The 12,542-nt window shown below is 31.9% G+C and overlaps 1 protein-coding gene across 6 annotated transcripts in view; it reads right to left on the reverse strand.

Annotated features, from left to right (window-relative positions):
* LOC138695395 (polyamine-transporting ATPase 13A3-like) overlaps positions 1–12,542 on the reverse strand; it is a 153,581-nt gene that overhangs the window by 111,221 nt on the left and 29,818 nt on the right. For 2 of the 6 annotated variants that reach the window (XR_011331177.1, XM_069819797.1), the window contains exon 1: positions 11,012–11,262. The exons of 1 other annotated variant lie outside the window; for it this stretch is intronic. The gene's annotated coding sequence lies outside the window, so the exon portion shown is untranslated. 3 more of the 6 variants (XM_069819800.1, XM_069819798.1, XM_069819799.1) reach the window with 3 other exon arrangements.

Raw genomic sequence — 12,542 nt, forward strand, 5'->3', positions numbered from 1 at the left:
ACACTGTTTATGTAAACATTAAAAAAAACTGTTAATCTCTGTATGTAAAATAAATGCTATCATTTTACTATTTAAAGAATGTAGCTTATATCCTTTCAAATGTTAAAATATTTTATATTCTTTTCAATTTCTGCTCCACCACACAGATAAATTATACCGGACTTTCATTTCAACTTACCAGTCTAAATAACTATTCATTTCAATTAAATTAAATTTGAACAAAAAAAAAACACGTCAATTTAGACATTGATGGGAAAGTTTAAAACCAGTGTCAATTGCATTTTAGGTTTCAGCCCCTCACCCCTCCTTTGAACTTTCATATGGCAGCCTTATATATTTTGATACTTAAATTTGGAAGAGTATTCAATTGTTTATACATCCCAAATATTTGATCTCACATCTTTTGTTTTCTATTATCGCTTAGCAACCTGGATTGTTGTTATAAATATTTTTTTTTTTAACAAAATAATCTGCCCTCAATGAGAGTGACTATAAAGATCCAGAATAAAAGCACTACAGAATAATTTAGAGAGACAGAAATTTAGTAAAAAATTCAGAGAAATGCAAACCCAATAGAATCATCAATGGCCAAAAATATAAATTTTTTTTATTTCAAAAAATCTGAGACTGAGAGCTTTTAAAATATTACATGTGAATTTAGGAAGTGTGCCACGTGCACCAAGCAAAAGACCAGAAACACTCCACTGACTAGTGGGAATGTTATATTTCTTGTTATATTATATTATGTTATATTTATATGTTGGTTGTCGAAATGAAAACACAGTTCACTTTGGGTACTGTAATTTCCAAATTTGATGATTAAATTAAATGTTCAAAATGTGCTCCACTATTGACTAAATTAATACAGCCTATTTCGTAACGCCTCTACACAGAATGTCATATTAAGAAAATCATACTGGGTAGGTACATAAATAACGTGAATCCAAAATTCGGCTTGTATTATCCTTCATCCTGTTTTAAAATTTTAAAGAATAGATTTGTAATACATAAATAATAATCTGTAATCTACAATAGTCTTTGTAATTTTCCAGCTCCAGTCAACAATAACAACAATCCAGGATGCCAGACATGCCAGGTGACGATAGAAAACAAAATATGTGAGAAAAATGAATGAGTTATATTAAACAATTGAATACCGATACTCTTTCAAATTTAACTATCATAATACATGGGGGAGGGGGAAAGGAACTGGCCACCCTACCCCATTATCTCCTGGCCTAGTTGCCTCATAAGTGGTGCCTTGTTGATAACATTTGAGGTTCAGACCTGTCTTCGGACAGTTAACTAAACAACAATATATAAGGGTGTCACTTGAAATTTCAAAGAGGTGGGGGCTGGAGAGGTTAAACCTAGAATGTAATTAACACTGGTTTCAAATTTCCCCCTCAATCCTATATAAATTTCACATGTTTTTTTATTTCAATTAAATTAAATTGAAATAAATAGTTATTTAGGCTGGAAATTTTTTAAATAAAAGCCCTGTATAAATTCTGCTCATGTAACTTGATGAAGAAATAGCCTATACAACGTACAGAAATATTAAATTAGAGGCTAATTTTATATATATATATATATATATATATATATATATATATATATATATATATATATATAATTCAAAATACTATGCCACAGATAATTAATAATTAAAGGCTTATGGTCAATGGTCAACATTAGTAAATGAATCCCAGATATAAAATCGAATGCGTAACATCAAACACATATGGGGACCCAATTCCTTTGAATTTAAATAAATTCAAACTCTATCCATCTTCTACGAAAAGTGTACTTTTTTACTTCCTTGTACTGCAAGGCTTATAACAAGCTTCTTGGAACAATGCCTCATGTTACAGAGCCCAACCAGTTCAACAACATGAACAAAAGACTAAAACTCTGAACTAAGCCCAAGCTAGTATTAACCAGTTCACATGTTCATTAATATATTATGTAAGACATCTTTTTAAATTCATATCTCTTGCAAACTCTACTCTGCTTTGTATGTGCGAGGGGAAGGGAAAATCATTACAGTTAATTCTGAGCAACCTCCCATTTTTTATCAAGACTGTATGCATATTTAGTATTTGAGTAAAATTTTAGAAGCTGTAGAACAAGTGTTGTTAGAATAATATTAATAAATAACGTAAATGTAGACTATTTGTTTAATAATTCAGGTGTCTAAATTCATATTAGTATCATATCCTATCAGTATTTCGAAATGTATTTACTTCTAAATGTCAAAACACACTATCTTAACTGTAATATTATTATAAAACAGATATTAAGCCAAAAAATGCCTTCCATAACATTTCGGATAATACGTTGCTGCCTTACTCAACATTTTAACATTCTTGGAATCTGTTCATCTAGCACTCATTCCTCGAAAATGAACAAAAAATAAATTCTTACTATTTTCACAATGACTAAATCAGAAATTTTTAGAAGAGTGAGTTATTGAGTTCACATAGCACATATACATAAAATTTTCCATATATAAATTTTACTTGGTTATTTAACGATGCTGTATCAACTATTAGGTTACCTAGCAACGATATTGGTGATAGGACAGTATTTTGAGAGTTAATACCGAGAATTCGCCATAGATTACCTGACATTCGCCTTACGGTTGGGGAAAACCTCGGAAAAAACCCAACCAGGTAATCAGCCCAAGAGGGGATCGAACCCACGTCCCAGCGCAATTTAGGATCGGCAGGCAAGCACCTTAGTCGATTGAGCTACATCAGTGTCTAATTTTCCATATTAATTTAAGAACGAGGTAAACTAATTAAAATTAAACAACATTTTCTCTAAATGCACAATATATCAAAATTATATGACTAACTCTCTGACGTATTTGGTTTTTTTTTATAACTTTATCACTGTCTTGCTTAATATTTCTGAAATCTGCTTATCTAGCATAATTTCTCGAAAATGGACAAAAAAATATTTTCTTACCTACTAATTTCACAATAATGACTAAATAAGCGATTTTTAGAAGGGTGGGTTTGCAAAGCACATGGGTACAAGTATTAGTTTAGAAATGAAGTAATCCAATTAAAATTAACAATTCTTTTCCTAACTACACAATTTACCGAATTTATTTAATTAAATGTGCGACATTTGGGAATTTATTTTGAAGTGGCAGTTTCTTGAGTTCACAACAAACATGTAATTTTCCATTTTAGTTAACAAATTAACAAATGGAGCAAAAATACATAAATGGTTTTCTTCGGGTTATTTCAGTATACAATTTACCGATAATGGAATTAAGCTAACAAATGAGAAATTACCTTAAATGACACAAGCAATAGGAGAAAAAAAAATTTGAGGGGGACTTAAAACTTGGTAGTCTTCTTTCCTTTTCTATAGGCTATTGAATGAGAGGCCTCATGGAGGGATGTTGTTAATTTTATTTTATTTTTAAAAGTCGTTGCAAAGTACAATCATTGGAACTATGCAGTTGAAGGAGGAAAAGATTGTATCTGTCTATGTAAGTACTTAATATACAGCAGTGAAGGACTTCAGCAATTACTTTATTTTCATGATCGTAATTATTGTACATTTTATTTCTTCTTTTTTATTACGTTGTCATTCTCATGACAGGATCAAGGTCTTTTCATCATATGATATATAAAAAAACGACGATTTCCTTCTGTCATCATTATGTGGATGTTTTGTACAAAATTCCTGTAACAAACTCTCTAGTGGTTTTGTACAATATTTATTAGAATACACTATATTTATTTAATTCAAGCTTCCTTCACTTGAGAGAGAGATTATTAGTCATGTTTCAGTTGACATTTTGAAGAACTTCATCTAGTCTTTAGCATACACTCATATACCGTTACAAAGAAAAGTTAAGCTTATGTCGTCCCTAATTGGATTTTTCCCTTTAATAGGTATATTCATTAATGTTTGCACGTTTCTCTCCACATCTCTTATCTTGTCATGAATCTTCAACTGATTTCTGGGTGAAGGTTACTTATGTCCCAGGCACTAGAGAAAATTGTTAAAATACCTTGAAAATGCCTAGGATTTATATTATGGAGTAGTGGAAATTGGATGTGATCACTGGGGGAGCTGTATGCCCTCCCAACTCGCTCCAAATTCTCACTTTACTTATATACCAAATTCGTCATGTGCAAATGAAAAAAGATGGCCATATTGTCTGATTGTGACAGTGTATTCAGTGTATTACTACACACCTAATCAAACCTAACCTAACCTCTCAGATAATAATGCACACTTAAGCTAACCTAACCTGTGACATAATAAATACCTAATCATACCTAACCTAACCTAACCTGTCACATAATACTACATATTTGTGGTAACATTCCTCAAGTTTAGTATCATTTCGTTTGCAAATGTTACCTGCCTTGGTGTACGTGTCGAGAACCATCTAGCGGAAGAAGTGGAATGTGATAGCGAATATCTTTTGTCTCCATTCTTCATAATTATATTTAGTTCGTTAAGTGTGTGTTTTTTCAATTAATCAACGTGTTAATGCAGCGATAATTCCATACATACAGTGCAGTGAAAATTGAAATGTGTTGTGGTTGTGATAAAAGTGTTGAAAATTGATTCATAGCGTCACAATGGCAGTGATAAAAGTGTGCAATATTCGTTCAGTGGCCGGTGGATATTCTACCTTTTCCGATTTCTGTCCTATCCTAAAATCCCTTTGCACTACATTATTCAGCACAAATATCTTATTCTGACAGTTTGTCAATCACCCATTCCCGGAAAAGCAGATATGGGACAAATTTTTTACTTCACCTAGTCATGATCAGTCACACAGAAAGGCAAAACAACCCCATTACAGGCCAAATCAGCCAAGATGGTGGCGAGAACTTAAAGTTCCCACCTTTACAAACAATTAGTATTAATGGTAGTAGCCTAGGAATATCAGTCCTACATGTCCGCCACTATTATTCCAAAGGAAATGTTCCTGGTACTCATTTTTGTTAGAGGCTGAGTAAAACCAAGAGTTATTTTTTTTTCTCTTGTATGGAGCGGGGACCCGAAGGCATGCATACAGCCTGAGGCTTATTGTGCTTACCACTCCTATATTGTGAATGATTGGATAGCCAAACGGTCGCACTCTTGTACAAGTACAGCATGCTGCACCGTGAAGTGAACCCGAGCTTTGGTATGGATGATGATATGTGAATTAATGATGGCGAAATGAGTTCAAGGTCCAACACCAGAAGTTACCCAGCAATTCTGCTTCAAGTGGTTGAGGGAAAACTCCAGAAAAAAACCCAACTAGGTAACTTGTCCCAACCAGGATTTGAACCCGGGCTCACTCATTTCACGGTCAGACAAGCTGACTGTTACTCCACAGTGGTGGACGACCCCAAGACCATAGTGCGGTCATAAGAATTAGATCAATGGAGAAAATTCATGATTCCATCAGGAATCGAACCCTTGACCTTCTGACTTTGCAGCCACTACCGTGTGCCCCAGTCAGTTATGTAATAGGTCTAAACTAAAGTTTAAGGTGTGTACCAGTATTTTTTCACTGCAGTTTACAGCTGTCGCTATAATTTGGTTCTTCTTTTTTTAACAACTTTGAATGTTAGAACAACTGAAAAAATTACATTGGCAACAATTTTTATTGTTAATAAAACTAGGCCTCTACTGTTATTAGCCAATATAACCTTTTCTTTGCATTTTTATTGTTGACTTTATGATGTCATGCTGTTAAACTTCTTTTACAATATGAGATACTTTCATTTTGAAAATAGGTTTTAGTTTGTACCACAATATAGCAAAAAAAAAAAAATTATTAACAAAATAAAATTTGGAAATTGGATATAGGCCTATATCTTTTTTTTTTCTCTCTATTTAATTAATTTCAGTCTCGTCGAATACCTACGGTATACTCTAATTTCTTTACGACCACACAATTTTGGTGCTAGGCGTGAAACAATTTAGATAAAGCATCAGTAGGCTCTATTAAAGATAAAACTGTGCCCTCCAATGTTATTAGTTGACATCACCTGATATCTTTCTTTGCATTTTATTGTTGACTTTATGATGCCAAATTATTAAATTTCTTTTTATAATATGAGATACTTTCATTTTGAAAACAAATTTTATTTTGTATCATCATACAAAAAAAAAAAAAACACAAAAGAACGGTTTTTTCATCAGTGAAATAACATTTGGAAATTGGTTATATTTATGACTTGTCTTTATTTAATTAACTTCAGTCTCATAGAGTACTTACATACTTTAATTTCTTTACAACCATATAATTTTGATCCCAAGTTTACATGAGACATCAGTTTTGAAGATGACACTACTTCACTACGTTAAGAACAAAAAAATCATATTCAGTATCGGTATCTTTTTTCTCCTACATTGGTTCAACTGTATGGATTGGTGAGTGTGGGCCAAGTAAAAGAATATACCTATCTTTATTGTTAGGTATAACGGAAAAGAAAATATAAATATGTCATATTGCTTGTTAAGAAATCTGATGAATCATGGGAAAATTAGGTACAGTACCTTATAATACAAAATACGTAAAGTTTGAATGAAGCCAGAATGAAACCTTGTCTATGAGTTATAAATCATACTAGTTCTAGCGCTCAGAATGAGTGGGTTATGAGTGTTCATCAACTCCAAAAATCAACTGATGACAAAAAAATTATTGGTGTCATGAAGATGAATCATACTTGTTCTATATTTTGTGTCTTTCTCAACAATCCAGACCTTATCATGTTACTAATGATATTGCAGTTTACAATAATTGACTGTATTTCCTTGAACCATCATTTACGAACCAAAGAAATTCAATCATTTTCTGTGCACACTAGTAAGAAGATAAAAACTTTCACTTCCACTTTCTGCATTGCACAAAAAATATTTCTTGCGAAATAAAAAAGTAAGGTAATAGCTAGCTTTAAATTAGCCTATAAATAAATTGTATAATGATATTACATTGGTATTCGCGAAAATCGATATTTTTAATAAGAAAAATTTTGAATGATATTAATTGTTTATAACTTATTAATCTTTTGTCTGTCAACCATGGTAAAAGGTAAAAAATGGGATTTTTATCTCATGTAATTTTATTTGCAGATGATACAAGTGTAATTATTTCAAGCAAACAATACGATCATTTTATAAACACTTCTAATACAGTGCTGAATCTAATGAATGAATGGTTCCATGTAAATAAACTAGCACTTAATGTTGATAAAACCAGTGCAGTCAAATTTAGTACACACAATAGTTCTCAGGTTTCCTACAGTATTCGATTAAATGGAACTCATCTCAAAGAATCTGTAAGCACAAAGTTTCTTGGTTTAGAATAGGATAATCACTTGAACTGGAAAACGCATATAGAATGTATTACTCGTAAATTGAGCTCTGCCTGTTATGCATTAAGATCCTTATCTACTATTGGTGATATAAACTTACTTAAAATGTCATACTTTGCATATTTTCACTCTGTAATGAAATATGGATTAATATTCTGGGGTAACTCGTCTGAAGTTAAACACGTTTTTGTTTTACAAAAGAAAGCTATAAGAATAATGGTCGGTGTGCATAAAAGGACATCATGTAAAAATATTTTCCGAAATTTAGAAATCTTGACTTTACCTTGTGAATACATTCTTTCCCTAATGATGCTGTATATTAAGAACCAAGATAAATTCAGTAATAAGACATTCATCATTTTAATACAAGACATAAATCAGATCTTCATCTACCCTCTGTTAGTCTAAGCTGTTTTAAAAAAGGAGTTCGCTATGTATAACAGTCTTCAATGCACTGCCTAATTATCTTAAAGATTTGAAAAACCACGAGAAAAAGTTTAGAAAAGAATTAACCAAATTTCTACATACTCATACCTTCTACACAACTGATGAATTTTTTATGCTTGTGAATTGAATTATTCTACTTAAATTACATGTACAATTTTTATATAGGCCTAGCTAAACTTTTTTATATTGCCTTAATCTGTTTACTATGCATTGTATATTTTTGTTTAGCATAACTGATGAATTGTATGTGCTGTAAATTGAATGGTATACTGTATGATGAACTGTACATAGGCCTACTGTAAATTGAATGGTAGTTTGTATAGCTCAATTGATGAATTGTATATGCTGTAAATTGTATAGTAGTCTGTATAGCTCAACTGATGAATTGTTTATGATTATAAACTGAATTTTATTCTGCTTATTTTGTATTGTATATATTTGTATAGTTTTGGCCGATGAATTGTATATATACATATATATTTTAAATTGAATAGTAATCTGTATAGCTCTGTTGATAAATTGTTTGTGTTTGTAATTTGAAGTAGTTGCATGATATGTATTATCAATTTCTGTATATCACAACGGATTGAATTGTTTATGCCTTAAATTTAATTAACCTACTTGTTTTGCATTATACATATAGCTCAACTTATGAATGATCGTTTGAGTTTGTAAATTTAATAATCTGATTGGCTATGTATTGTATACTTTTAGTAGAGCCATCAATGTAGCTCAGTCGGCAGACTCGCTGGGCTGCTGATCCGGAGCTGTGTTCGGGTTTGGGTTGGATCCCCCTTTGGTCTTTGGTTTCTTCCGAGATTTTCCACAGCCGTGGGACTGAATTCGGATGGTCTATGGCGAGTCCTCGGCATCAACCTCTTTGATTTGATTACCTGGTTGGGTTTTTCCTAGGTTTCCCCTACCAAAAGGCAAATGCCAGATAATATTTTGGTGAATCCTCGGACCTCACCTCATCTCGCCAAAATATTGTAAAAAATTGCACAGAATTGTAAAAATTGTAGAAAATTACTAAATTGTAAAAATTTGTAAAAATTGTAGGAATATTGTAAAATTTTGACTTGTTCCACATCTTAAAACTTCATTGCTCATGTAAGATCTATGGAATAAAATAAATGAATGAATGAATGAATGAATGAATGAATGAATGAATGAATGACATGTCATGGAGGCTTTATAAAAACAACCAAATCAAGAGATAAAAATTAGAGGCAATCTCTTGCTTATACAAAAAGTGGTTTACAACTGTTTACGAAAAGCAGATAAAGCCTATCAAATAGTGTTCTCTTTTCTTGCTTCTGTCCTTAACAATGTTCCACTTCTCCATGATTTCCATTAATAATTCTGGGCATCTCTCATTTCCTTCCATATTGCCCAGGGACGATTTTCCCCCTGACTATATGAAAACATGGAATTTCTACTTCTTTGTCCCTATACCTGCAAAGTCATGTGTAAAGTATGAAGGTGAATCACAAACATGTTCATCACTGGATGACATCATCTTGCTATTCTTGGGGAAATCCAAAGCTAGTTAGCAATATAAAATAGCTCTAAGTTATTCTCGTGATAGACCCTGAGAAAAACAATTTCCTATTTTAAAGTTTAATTTATAAACAACTTAAAAAATAAAACACATAAGTCTACATGCAATGATCCTGACTTTTCACATAAACATAAGCACTGAAGGAAAATGTTGAAAAATGTTGTATAACTTTGTCCTAATAAAATATAAGCTAAGTATAAAGTGCATGTTAGTCTATAATAAATTAATCAATAAAATTAGCCTATACGTAGAAATTTCGCAGTACAATGAGTCTTCCTGATTTTATTGACAAATACTGCTTATTAAATTACTGGTATTAGGAGTTTTATTTCAAAATTTAAATCTCAAAGTGTGTCAAAATCTTTTTCTTCTCTATCATATTCTGTTCTAAATTTAAATGGGAACTCGGTTCATAGGCCTACATATGATTTTTATTCCTTATAATTTATGGTATAACAATTTCCATGTAAATAGGCCTATGCATTATTTCAAACACTAATCTTAGGCATCTGCCAAGTCCTGTACTAACTGGTTCATACCTGCACTACAGAATATATTCTACTGTTACACAAGAACAAATGGTAAGAATACTATTTAATCGTATAAACAACTAAGTAGGAAACGTTCAATTCAACCTAATGAATCTGAATCCTATGTACAAATGCTAAATAATCGTAAACTGCCAAATATTTTAATTCATAAAATCACAAATAGAGAATGGTTCAATTTTATAACATACTGTCGGCACTACACTATTCATTGTTCATTTTCCCTCTCCTAGAAAATGTGAACTGGACTAATACATAGGGCATGTGATATGATCTATATACCTCTATAATAAATTGCATGCTTAATTGTAATACATTTTCTTCACTAACTTATAATATCTATAAAGTAGGCCTACAGCTCAGCACCAATTGTGTAACAATGGGCCAGTATGATTAATTTAAAACTTTTGTTACCACTTTCCTTTAACAATGGGTAACTTATTTAAGTATGACTGATTTCTCATATTAATAGTTAAAATTCAAACCGGCTTGAAATAAACGAATTTAATAATAACATATTCTTCGCAATTATTAAATGATAAACAGACAAAGATTTTGAAATTATTTAATGATAAAATTCAATTTAAGTTAACTTCATCAATTAGAAAAGTTCGGGGCAGGAGAAGGTATCAGTTGATCTAGACGACATTAAGATACAATTATTATACTTATGGATCGTAAGCGGAAACTAAAAGAAAGGCAGAAAATAGGATTTTGGAGAAAGCTGGGTTTCCGTGAGCAGAAAACTGTGAATGAAGGAATCAATAAAATATAAGTACCGGTAATAAAAAAGAAAACGTCATACCCGGTAATCTTGAACTAATTCAATCTCTAAAAAATACTTAGGCACACTTATGTGACTTAATTGTTGCATACATACAATCATCTCTATGCATACATGACACTAAAGGTTGCTATAATGTTAAAAAAGACACCCCAGAAAGAAGATTAAAATAAATTCCCCACAAAATTATGGGTATTGATTGATACGGCTTACCGGCTGTCTTACATTACTAAGACAGGACAGGGTTACTTCTAAATAACTGAATGAAACAATAATCTCTATTCTCCACAAAATAATAAAATTAAATGTAATTTCATACTCAAGTCGAACAAAACGAGTAATATGCCACAGAATTCACATGCTCAGAGAATACCGTACCCACGAGCACATCAAAATTTCTTGCACAATCTTACGATAAATACAACGACGATACAATTCACGTTACACTTCACAACTGAAACACGATACCCTACACTTCATTCATTCGATAATTCTTTACGCGGGTCACAGATTTGACTAAAGCACGTTAACAGCTCGCGCACCAGATTTCAATCACATGTAAGGTGAGACTCTTACCGCAGAGGTAGTACCCAGGATTGTGAAGAGCAGCGGTCTCGAGCGGACAGTCATAGCAGAAAACGTGTCATGTATTACGTTATGTAGTGGGTGTACTCGTCTTTATTGTGCCAACCTATCAAGTTATGCTCTTTATGTTATTACAAGTTGTTGTGAAATAGTGGCCAGAATGTAATTTATTGGGAGAGAAGAAAAGTTACATTAGTTGTAATGCAATAACAGGCTAAAACATTTCCTTCCATTCTATCCCCAGTGCGTGACGTCACAGAGGAACAGCGTTGCCACGATCATACATTTCCATCGACATAATCCTATTTCGACAAACATACACAAAAACTAAACAATCGGAACAATATGCCTACGATACGAGTTTACAATAATTCCGAAAACTGTTGTGAAATTCGAATTTAAAATCTGAACAATTTTGTATCACAGTTTCTTTCAATATGCTAATTTTATTTTTATGATCTTTCTGTGAATAAATTCAATATGCCTTCTAAATAAGCTACAAGCAACACAGTGAGCTGTAAATCGAGAGAATGTGTTATATAATCATAATTGTAATTCCAAAACATCAATTTAATATTATATACATGAGTATGTTCAGATATTGTAATCAAAATTACGTTCGATAATAAATTCACGATGGCGCTTTCAACAATTTTACATTTCGAGAGATTGCCGCGAGATCGCGACACACACCAGAAATACACAACACGTTGTATGAAACAATGTATGGTGACAGCGGATTTATTATATTAACCTATTCTTTCTAATCGACGGCGTTGAGATGTCCAATACCTTATTAATTAAGCGAATGAATGAATATGATCTTCAGTTTGTCCTATTTCAGTGTTAAATACGTACTCTATTTATCTTGGAAACTGGACTGGCATTGATAGGGCCTATATTATTTTCTGCAAGAGGACCCTGCCAGAATCCTTAAAAGCCCTGGGTTTAAATTTTGCAACTATAAATAAAATAATTGTTATTCAAAATATTAAAGGATTCAGTTCAAATTTTCAATCCCCATTTTTATATTTTAATTGTAATTAAAATTGTCAACAATTCTATTATATATTCACTATGCATAAAAATGTTGACTTTCTGGATCTTTTGGCCACTCCTGGTAAAGGGACAGATGATTTGTTTCAAATAATCTTACTACTACTACACAATCTCAATTTTACTTTTTATAATTCACGTTTCTTTCTAGATAAATTATCTGAAATCACAATATATTTGACATGAAATTCGCATTTTAACTTACATAC

This window comes from Periplaneta americana, chromosome 1 (assembly GCF_040183065.1).
Source record: "Periplaneta americana isolate PAMFEO1 chromosome 1, P.americana_PAMFEO1_priV1, whole genome shotgun sequence".
NCBI lineage: Eukaryota > Metazoa > Arthropoda > Insecta > Blattodea > Blattidae > Periplaneta > Periplaneta americana.